The sequence below is a fragment of the Suricata suricatta genome, chromosome 9 (genome assembly GCF_006229205.1).
Source record: "Suricata suricatta isolate VVHF042 chromosome 9, meerkat_22Aug2017_6uvM2_HiC, whole genome shotgun sequence".
NCBI classification, from domain to species: Eukaryota; Metazoa; Chordata; class Mammalia; order Carnivora; family Herpestidae; genus Suricata; species Suricata suricatta.
Genome location: NC_043708.1, coordinates 16,658,396 through 16,669,499, shown reverse-complemented (window position 1 = coordinate 16,669,499; position 11,104 = coordinate 16,658,396). Strand labels below are relative to the sequence as shown.

General features: G+C 33.8%; 1 pseudogene; it reads right to left on the bottom strand.

Annotated features, from left to right (window-relative positions):
• Positions 1-10,030: 10,030 nt before the first annotated feature.
• Positions 10,031-10,609, bottom strand: LOC115302165 (annotated as a pseudogene).
• Positions 10,610-11,104: the final 495 nt, after the last annotated feature.

Sequence of the window (11,104 nt, the reverse complement as noted above, 5' to 3'; positions counted from 1 at the left end):
AATCCCAACCCAAAACTCCAAATCACTTTGTCTTCAGGATGAAACGACCTTAAGGATTATTTCCTTTGCTACTTCAACCAAAAGAATGTGGGTCCAAAAGCAGTTTTAGTAAGACCTGAATGAAATTATAAAGCATTTAAAAAACCAATCCTATTCTCCTGAGTTTTAATAATAAAACGAGCCTTGTTCCTGGAAAATATCAGAATTGTGGTCTAGAAATGATGTGCAGTGACTAGCCTACATAATATTTGAGTCTGTGGAATATTAATTTACTGAATGATTGGTTGCTTATTGCAAATTTGGTCGGAAATTTGGCAGTGCTGACTCTGGTACAGTCATTCTCTCTGTTCATTATCTTGTAGGTGCATTGCCTTCTGAAAGGGTCATGAGAGCAATGTGCTATAACTTGGGCTTTCTTGCAGCTGCAGTTCTACCTAATTTGTACTTTGGCACTCGAAAGATTATAATAAATGAAGTGCTGCTTTCAAAGTTTCAGACACACCAATTTTCCCCCATTTGGCAAAGGTGGATTTAATTTGACTTTCATGAGTGCAAAATCTGTCTCCTTAGAAGTTGGTCAAACTATTAATTTTATGGCAGGGACAACTGAGTACAGTAAACCTTTTCACAAAGCCAGACAGCTTAACCTAATTAAAGGGTTGTTTTGACAGGTGGTTTAAAGCAGAATGAATTCTATCAAGAACATTTCAAAAAATGAGTTTGATGAATGTATAGAGTGTGCATGCAGGTGAAAAGGTGATTTGGAAGGCTATGATGACAGGTCTGTGTCCAGAAAGTGGAAGGTATACCTCAAGGTATACCTGTGTATTTAGTTGGCAATTTCTGTCTCTTATCTAGATAGTTTAAGAGATGGAAAACATCAAGTTCATATGAACATCAAAAGATATTGAGAACTGACAGTGGCTACTAAAATAACTGCAAAATAACTTGCTTGTCTTGGAGAATAATTAATCTCTCTTTAAAAAATTACAGGTGCCTTAGGACAGAAATTCTAATTTTGAATTGAGATTTTTCTGATTATTAGCAAAAGTTCTCATGTCTCATTTCTATTGGAGTTTCTGAATCCTTAGACTTGAGATGATCTAGAGATAATGCCATTTGCCAGTCTTATGATGATTTGACCAGTTAGCACACAACTTGTTTTGCAACTTTTTTTTGTCCCTTAAGGCAGGTTTCAATAATGAAAAAAAAAAAAAAACCCAATCTTCCAGATTATGTTTCAACAATGTGGTCTCAAGAGAAGAATTTGTAAACTTTGTTTATATACAGCAGCTTATAGTCTTCTACTTTATATTCAACATAGACTGATTTTTAGAATGCAATTCTTCTTCACTGATTCTCATTTCTCACCCTCTGTTTCTTTTTCCCAACTCTTCAGTAGAAAATGCAATTAAGGTGATACAAGTTTCTGGGTCCCAGAAAGCAAAATGAAACCAAATCAATACAGGTACTCTATAGCCATTTAATAATCATATAAAATATTTATCTAAAATGTGATAATTTCTTTAAAATGTAACACATTGATAATGTTTAGGTTTTCAGAAGGAATAGCCTTCACATATGTCTTGTCAAACTGCCTCTTTGTCTCTCTTATGATGGATAATAATCTCTTACAAATAATTCACGAGAACTTCCATTTTCATTTTTTTTGTACTTAAATTTTTTAAAAACTGAAATCGTTGATAGCTAAAGTGATATTATTGCTGATGACAAGAATAATAACAAAACTTAAAGTACCTTGCTCAAAGTTACCCACCATAAATTAATCTGTAAATTGATAAAATTGAAATCCAATCCAAGTCTTTAAAATTTGAGGCACATTCTCTTAACCATTATGATTCTCCAAAAATTTACTTTGTAAAATTTTGTGTTATGCAAGTTTAAACAATTGAAGATAAAATCCATTCAAAATCCAATGTTTTCTCATTCCAAATGTGTCCCAACTAATACAGATCAAACCTAAATTTTAAAACATTGCCTCTACATAGTTTATCATTATGAGGACAAAGAAATAACATGAAAATACATGCTATATTGAGCTAATACATAGAAAAACTATTGCCAGAACTATGAAAACTTTTGACTGATTTAAGGTAATTGGAATGAGGAAAAAAAGAAAAGCTGAATTAGGTTATGAACTGACTTTGACCTGGCTTTTTGTGAGACAGGTACCACCTCAGAAAATGTACCAAATTCACACTTCTGTCATCATATCAACATGGCCACTGACTCCAGTTCTGGACACCAATAACAACAAGATCCTGGCTTTGGATACTGGTTTGTCCTGCTTACCTGTGCCAAATCTTCCCTGCACACTCAAGAAAATGGTACTAAAATGAAGGGAGCATTATATACAAGATAAAATAGTGGACATGAAACTGGGAGATTTGCACGCATTCTAAAAGTTATAGATCCAATGAATAAAGAGAATTGTTTAGAGCTAAGTCAATCAAAATAAATAATACTTGATAGCAGATAACTTAGAAGTTATATTGAAAAGTTAAGGTGATGGGCACCTGGGTGGCTTAGTTTGTTAAGTGTCTGAGTTCAGGTCATGATCAGTCTGCTGATGGCTCAAAGCCTGGATTTCACTTTAGATTCTGTGTCTACCACTCTCTCAGTCCCTCCCCGACTTGCGCTCTGTCTTTATCTCAAAAATTAAAAACAAAACAAAACCCAAATAATTTAAATTAAGTTGAATAGCTAGAAACATTAGAAAACTAGGTAGTAAAAGTAGGTGAAATAGACAACTTCAGGAAAATAAGGCTTGCCTGGATCCAAATTTTAGAAGAGTGCTTTGTCCATTATCTTTTCTCTATTATTCAGAAAATAGCAACAAAGTCAATATCCTTTTCATGCCCTTGAAATTATGTGGAAATAATATTTTATCATACAATCAAGAGGAATAAAAAGCAAGTACACACACATATACACACACACTCACTACAGCCATATCAGATAAGTGTATTTACAAATATATTTCCCATTCTATATCTCTTTATTGTCTTGATAGGATCCTTTCATATACAACATTTTAAAATTTTTAATTAAATCTAATTTATCTACTTTCTTTTGTTCCACATTCTCTCTCACTGTTTATACAACACACATAACTAGGTCTTTCATAAATGTTCTTTAAAAATGGAAACTGTTGGGGCGCTTGTGTGGCTCAGTTGGTTAAATGTCTAACTTCGGCTGAGGTCATGATTTCGCAGTTCGTGGGTTCGAGCCCTGCATCATCATGTCCTGTGCTGCCAGGTCAGAGCCTGGAGCCTGTTTCAGATTCTGTGTCTCCCTCTCTGTCTACCCCTCCCCAACTCATGCTTGGTCTCTTTCTCAAAAATAAATAAACTATATAAAAAATAAATAAGTAAAAATGGAAACTGCATGAACTTCCCCAAACAGAAATAAGATTTAATTTTTAAATCATAGAAATAAAGGTCAACAATTTCTCATCACCAACTCCAAATTACAAAAAAAGCTATTGAAATAAAAAGTTTTTGTGACTCAGCTGAGAACAAAACTTCTCCTAAATATAATCATAAAGCTAGATGCACTCTTTTTTATCCCACTTGGTGGGAATATTGTCTATCTTACTGCAGAAATATTAATACATTTGATTATGCATTGCTACTTCAGACCTCATTCAATCTAATCATTGGCATAGGTACTGAATGACTTTTCTGAAACCCAAAATATTTTGAATTTGAAGATACTTGCTCCCAAGAAATTCTGCAAGGACTTGTGAGTCTGCAATGACAATAGTAACTAGCAAAGCTGTAACATCATTTTTGTATTTAAAGGGCTTTCTTGCTTATTGCCTCACTTGAGCCCCACCAAAGATTTTTATAGTGGGTAGTATTCTTATTTTACAAGTACGAACACCGAGTCTAAAAGATGTTATATGACTTTCCCAAAGGTGATAAAGTATAAGAACTGAGAAGTTGGATCCTAGGTCTTCTGACTCCAAATGCCAGTGGATAGCACAGCTTCTATTTGCCAAGTGCACAGAAGGACAACTAAAGAAGTTTATCCCCATGCAGTGTCATTCCCTTCAAAAACCAAAACATCAGTAGGTGTTGAATATAAGAAATAGTCTGAAAGTGACGTGGAAAACAAGTATAAAAGAAAAAAGATAAGCATCTTCAGGAAAATATAAACGGAAAAAGATACCATTGCTAATACTTATCAGAGTTGTAAACCCTCGCAAATTATAGGGAAGGTACTATGATCCCTGTTTCACAGCTAAAGAAACTGAGGCAGAGAGGTATGCACTAACTTGTCCATGATTTCCAGAGTTAGTGCCGTTATCACTATTCCAGACAATTTCACACTACTGATATCATTAAATAGGCTTTACGTCAAAAAGATTTAAACATTTTTAAAAATGAGTTAAGGACGCAATTCACAATGATAATATAACTAAGTAATTTTGATGAACACAGAATATTGAAGATTGCCACAAGGCAAAGCAGTTAAAGAAGTAAAGTGAAATTGATAATATGTATTGTAGTCAATTATATAAGTTGAGAGTAACATATTAATATAATTTGTCTTCAGATATTATAGGTGACAATTAACCACATAGATTAATTTTATGTATTTATATATAAAACTCGGTCCTCTTCATACAAGTGCTAAGTAGTTGTTTTTCAAGTGCATAATGCAATATTTCAAAATTTGATCTGTATGACTCAGGGAAAAGCCCAAGCCAGATGTTTTAGAGGCGATATTATTTGAGTGCAATACAATGTGGCACTTTAAATTGATAGCAACTAACCACCATTCAATAAAAAAGAAATAAAATTCCTCTAATCCAAAGAAATCGATCAAAATCCCCAAATTGTTATAAACTTAAAACAAATCTACCTAAAATTTTTGCCAAAGCTTTAGGAAATAAAAATTGTAATTATAATGACAATAATGCATATAAAACATTATGCTGTTTATCCCAGGGTGTATAAAGAGGAAAACTGTTATTTATTTTTTTATTATTAAAGAAAAGATTAGAATAAATAAACTATACAATCAGGAGAAGGCACACATAGTCACTCAGACACACACATACTCATATGTACACACCTCTAAGGGGAATAGGTACTACTAGAAACAATTTACAAATGAAATGAGATTAAATTTTTGGAAAGATAAACCACTGGCAAAGTAACTCATGGAGAAAAAGAAACATAACCGCTTGCTATTATAAAATAGAAGATAAAATCACATTTAAAAATAGCTTTTAACCTGAATAAGCCAATAACCATAATAGATATTCAAAATGTAACAACAGGCTAACACACTTTTTATCATCACCGTGCATAGAGAGGTTTCCAGAAAAGTCTAACAAGCCATCTAAGAATAGATACTTCCATATAATTTGATCATGGAAAGATGTTCAATCCTAATAGTAAATAGAAGAGATATGAAATTTTAAAACAGCAAAACATCACTTTTAACTATCATACTTACCAAGATTTAAAAATAGGGATGTGATTTAGTAGTGCTGAGACAGTTAAGGAAAAAATCATGTCTGGCTTGTGATGTAAAAATTGTGCTTTTCTATAGGCATTTGATATAGAAAATACTGTAGGAATTCTGGGCCAATAGTTCATATCTAGAACTTGATATAAAGAAGTAGTAAAAACAAAGTGTGTCCTCAGACATATATATAAGGATGTTTATTAAAGTGTTGTTTCTAATAATATCTGTATGGTTACGTCAATTTTGGTGTATCCATATTTCTTTGCAATGGACTATTATGAACTCATCAGAACATAATATAGAGGTCTGATCTGACATAGAAATATCCTCATCATTTATGGGAAATACAATAAAATATTTAAACATTATTTCTCTATATAGTTTTGTTCATACATACTGCCTTATATATCATAAGTATGTATTCTATATAATTTATAAGTTATATACTTTATATAAATACTGGTTAGGTACTTAAGAGTTAAGTGGTGCCATAAGGGTTTATTAAACATCTACCAGAAACGAAAGGTGGAGGAGGACTGGTTTATAGAACAATTATAATTATAAAGGTGTGTGGAAATATTGGCATTATTTCAGTAAAAGGAAGGGACTATAAGCAAAATCCTGGAGGCAGACAGTTTGGTGTTTGGTGGGCGACCTACACTGTATGAGAAACATGAAAGGAATCTGATTTATGGTCAGTTTATACAAGACTTGTTCCTGCATTCATCATGAGCAACCTGCATTAACCTAGAAACTTGACTTCTAGAATGAAAAACATTTTTTTTGTTGTTGCTCTTCACTGGGACCACTCAACTCTTTCTTTAAGAAACATGGCTTTTTTGGTGACTATCCAGTAAGAGCATGATAGTTCCTACCAGGGTACCTGACACCCATTTGACATTTGATAAATGCCTTTCAAAATGAGCATAGCATAGCAACCACTTTGGCTCACTCATGGTGGGTTGTCTGAATCATTGTAAATATTTGTCTTCAGACTGTTTTCAGGGAGTCACACGCCGTAACGGACACCATTTCCTGGATTCTCATGTGCTGTTGAAAGTGCTGATGGAAGGTTGGTCAATGAGCAGAAACTGGGCGTGTAGTAATAACCTGTATGATCCCAACATTTGGCCATTCCAAATATGATTTCTATGAACGTCTTGTACATATGCTTTTGTTTTTCTGTATGACTATAGCTTCAAGATAGATTCCCAGAGCTGGTTAGTAGTGGGTTCATGAGAGCACTTTTGTTACTCATTTGTTGTTCACCTGTTGGTCATTTGTATGTCTTTTGAGAGCTGTCTATTTAGGACCTTTGTCTACTTTTTATAGTTTTTTCTTGTTTTTGTTTTGCTACAAAATTACGAGTTCCTGGGGCATCTGGGTGGCTCAGTTGGTTAAGCATCTGACTTCGGGTCAGTTGTGATCTCATGATTAGTGAATTCCAGCCCCATGTTGGGCTCTGTGCTGATGGCTGGGAGCCCGGACCCTGCTTCTGATTTCGTGTTTCCTTCTCTCTCTGCCCCTTTCCCACTGTCTATTTCTGTCTCTCAAAACTAAATAAATGTTAACAAATTTAAATTATATGAGTTATTTAAATATTTTGGATATTAATCTCTTATCAGTTATATGGGTTGCAAATATTTTCTCCCAATCTGTACGTTGCCCTTCCATGCTGTGGATTGCTCCCTTTGCTGGGCAGAAGCTATTTAATTTAACACAAGTCCAGTTGTCTATTTTTGCATTAGTCAACTGTGCTTTTGATGTCATGACCAAAGACATTATTCCCAAGACCAGTGTAAGAAGATTTTACTCTGTTTTATTCTTGTAGTTTTATAGTTTTAGATCTTAAATTTAAGTTTTCAGTCATTTTGAGTTGATTTGTAGAGACGGTATAGGATAAGGGGACACGTGCCTTCTGCATGTGGATATTCCATTTTTGCAATACCATTTATTAAAGAGACTGTCATTCCCTACTGTGTGTTCTTGCCACCCTTGTCAAAGATTAGTTGAGCCTGTCTGTGAATTTATTTCTAGACTCTCTTTTATGTTCCTGTGTGTATTGCAATGCCCGTACCATACTGTTTTGATTACCACAAATTTGTAATATATTTTGAAATCAAGGAGTATGAAGTAGAAATCAAAACCACAATGAGCTATCACTTACCATCCATTAGGATGGCTATTATAAAAAAGACAAAAAGATAACAAGTGTTGGTAAAGATATTGAGAAAAGATAATCCTGTACACTCTTGGTGGGAATGTAAATTGGTAAAGCCATTACAGAAAATATACAGAGGTTTCTCAAAAAATGAAAAATAAAACTACCATATGATCCAGCAAATTTACATGTAAGTATATATCTAAAAGAGATAATAACGGGAACCGGAAGAGATACCTGCAATCACATGTTCATTGAAGCATTATTCACAATGGCCAAAATATAGAAACCACCTAACTATCTGTCAATGAATGAATGGGTGAAGAAATGTAGTGTACACACACACACACACACACACACACACACACACACACACACACACACCAATACTATTTAGCTTTAACAAAGAAGGAAATCTTGCCATTTGCAACAATACAGATAAACCTGGAGCACATTATGCTAAATTAAATAAGCCATGCACAGAAAGATAAGTACTATATGATCTCACTTATATGTGGAATTTAAAACAGTCAAACTTACAGAAGCAGAGAATAGAATGGTGGTTTCTGGCAGTGGAAGGATGGTATGAGATCTTGGTCAAAGGGCACAAGGTTTCAGTTGTGCAAGATGAATGAGTGCTGGAGATCTAATTTACATCCTGGTGACAATAGTATATAGTTGGAATTTGCTAATAGAATAGATCTTATATTAAATTTCCTCACCGTACACACACAGGCACACAGTGGCAATTATGCACAGGTGAAGGATAAGTTATTTAGCTTGATTGTGGTGATCATTTCACAATTTATACATAAATCATAACATCAAGTTGTATACCATGAATATAAACCATTTTTATGTCAGGGCTTCACAATAAAGATAAAAAAAAAAAAAGGGAAAATATGTGTATGCTATACATCTCTTTCTTCTATTCCTTCTTTCTCCTTTCTTTCTGCCACATTTATTTGTTACCTCCTTTAATCTGTGATAGTTATACTATTGTGCTTATAGGTACTGCCATGGTAACTTTGAAAAATATGAGAAAGGCTTATTTGCCACAATATATCTACATCTTGGCAGTATTAACTGTGAGTACAATGGATTGTAATAAAATGTGGTTGAGTCTCCATGGACTTTGTTAACTTTTCAAATTAAACTTTATTGATGTGTTATAGCTTCACATTGAGTTTTACAATTCTGTCTTTAGTGAAATTATTTTATAGAACTAATGCTGTGAACTAAATTAATTATTTTAAAACTTAAACCTCATGCGAAAAATATTATGTGGTTCTTAGATGAAAAAATATACAATGAAAGTTTAAGCAAGCTAAAGATTGTTGAATTAAATATATGGAGTTGAATTATTTATCAAACTATTATTATGATTTATTAATACTAATTGCTATTTATCCAAAAGTTTCAAAAATCAAAGAATAACCAAATTACTGGAAATATAAGATGTTTTACTAGGTGTTGCCTCTATTATTTAAATCCATACTAAACTGATATTATTTTTTTCTCAGTTCAGTTAGTTACTGCCAGAGTTCCTGAACTCACCATTCTTTTTTTTTTAAATTTTTGAAACATTTATTTATTTTTGAGAGACAGAGAGAGACAGATCATGAGCAGGGGAGGGGCAGAGAAAGAGACACACAGAATTAGAAGCAGGCTCCAGGCTCTGAGCTGCCAACACAAAGCACAACGTGGGGTTCGAACCCATGAACTGTGAGATCATTACCTGAGCTGAAGTCAGACACTCAGTGGACTGAGCTGCCCAGGTGTTCCTGAACTCTCCATTCTTAAAATGAGTGGATCTAGTTCTTCTTAGACACATGCACACAAATGTTGCAGTGTGTTCTCCTTACCAAAGACTAAAAAGAGATAGGACACTAAAAAGTGCAAAATCTAGAGCTTTATGTCTCCTTGACTGAGTGTTATAAGAAGCAATACTGGTTAGAGAGTTTGGAGTCACATGGATGATGGACAAGAAAATAAATCATGACATGATTTTTCTCCCAACATCAAGATCAAATTTAAGAGATGTATTAAGTAAAATTTGACTTATTACTAAGATTCAGACTTAAGTAAAACTAATAAATATGTTGATACACATACACAAACACAATGTATTAACAAGTTACTTAATTTTCTGCAAAGAAGGTACTTATTTATTTATTTTTTTGTTAGAAATTTCTTTATTATTTCTTATTCTTTTTAAGTACCAGCTTAATAATGTAGAAATTTCAAATTACCCTTTGACAACCCATTCTTCTCCCAACTAGCCAAATTCTTGATAAAGAGCTCTTCAAGTGAAGAAATTCTCTCTTCTCTCTTCTGTATAAAACTTTATCAAATAAAGGCAACTTGCTACAAAATGCTGCCCATTGCTGCAGGAAGTGTCTGCCCAGGCTCTTTATACTGTCCAGGTCCTGAAAGACTCTTGTTTATTAACTGTCTCTTTGCAAAGTAAGTCCACCACTTGTTGGCTTATTGTTCTGAGGGTCAAAAACTTTCTCACAAAGTCGCAGTCCAGTCTCCTGTCTACGTAAGTAGACCCTCATCACCTTATCTTCTTGCTTGTTTGCAGGTTTGGCATAAATTGCATTAAGTGGAAAACCAGGCTCTCCAGGAATGGGAACATTAGTGATTCCCAATGTATACATTTCTTTCTCACCTTGGTTTTTGGAATTGCACTTTTGGAGTTTCTTCAGACACTCAGAAGTGAAAAGAGTTATGTATATCAAGGTTCTATCAGTGCCATTCTTAAACTCATAGTTTTTGAAAAAAACATTGGCCTTGAAATAATAGATGGCTTCATCCACAATATCTGTTATCTTTTGTCTCTCTAGGGGCGGGTCCTTTGAACTGACTTCTGATAGGCAACAGTGCCATGTTTCCAATGAGTTTGGTGTCAGAGTCCATTAGAGAAGAGTGCTGAGCCGGCATCTTAGAGGCACCCGGTTTCAAGCTAGACCAGCAGATTGGGGTTAGAGCGCTACGCTTCAGGTCCGGCGTACTGGGCGGGCTGCAAAGTAGATATTTATAAATTCCTTCAACTTTACATCTCTAATCTTGAGAATTCTGTTCTAACAATGCTACCTACATACTACATTGTTTCTTCAAAGTTTTATTGAAATATAATTCAAATATCATATAATTCACTAGTTTGAATTATAGAAATCAATGGTATTTAGTATACTCATAGAGATGTAAACATTACCACAAAAAATTTTGGGTCATTTTCAAGGTTTACCATGCTGTAGCATGTACTTTATCCCTTTTTATTTCCAAATAATAGTCAATTATATGTAATACCATATGTAATCCATATGTTTATCACTTGTTGGACATGGCTATTACAACTTTTTTGGCTATTAGTAGTGCCTCTGTAATCATTCATTGACATATTTGTTTGCATAAACTTGTTTTCATTTTTCTTTT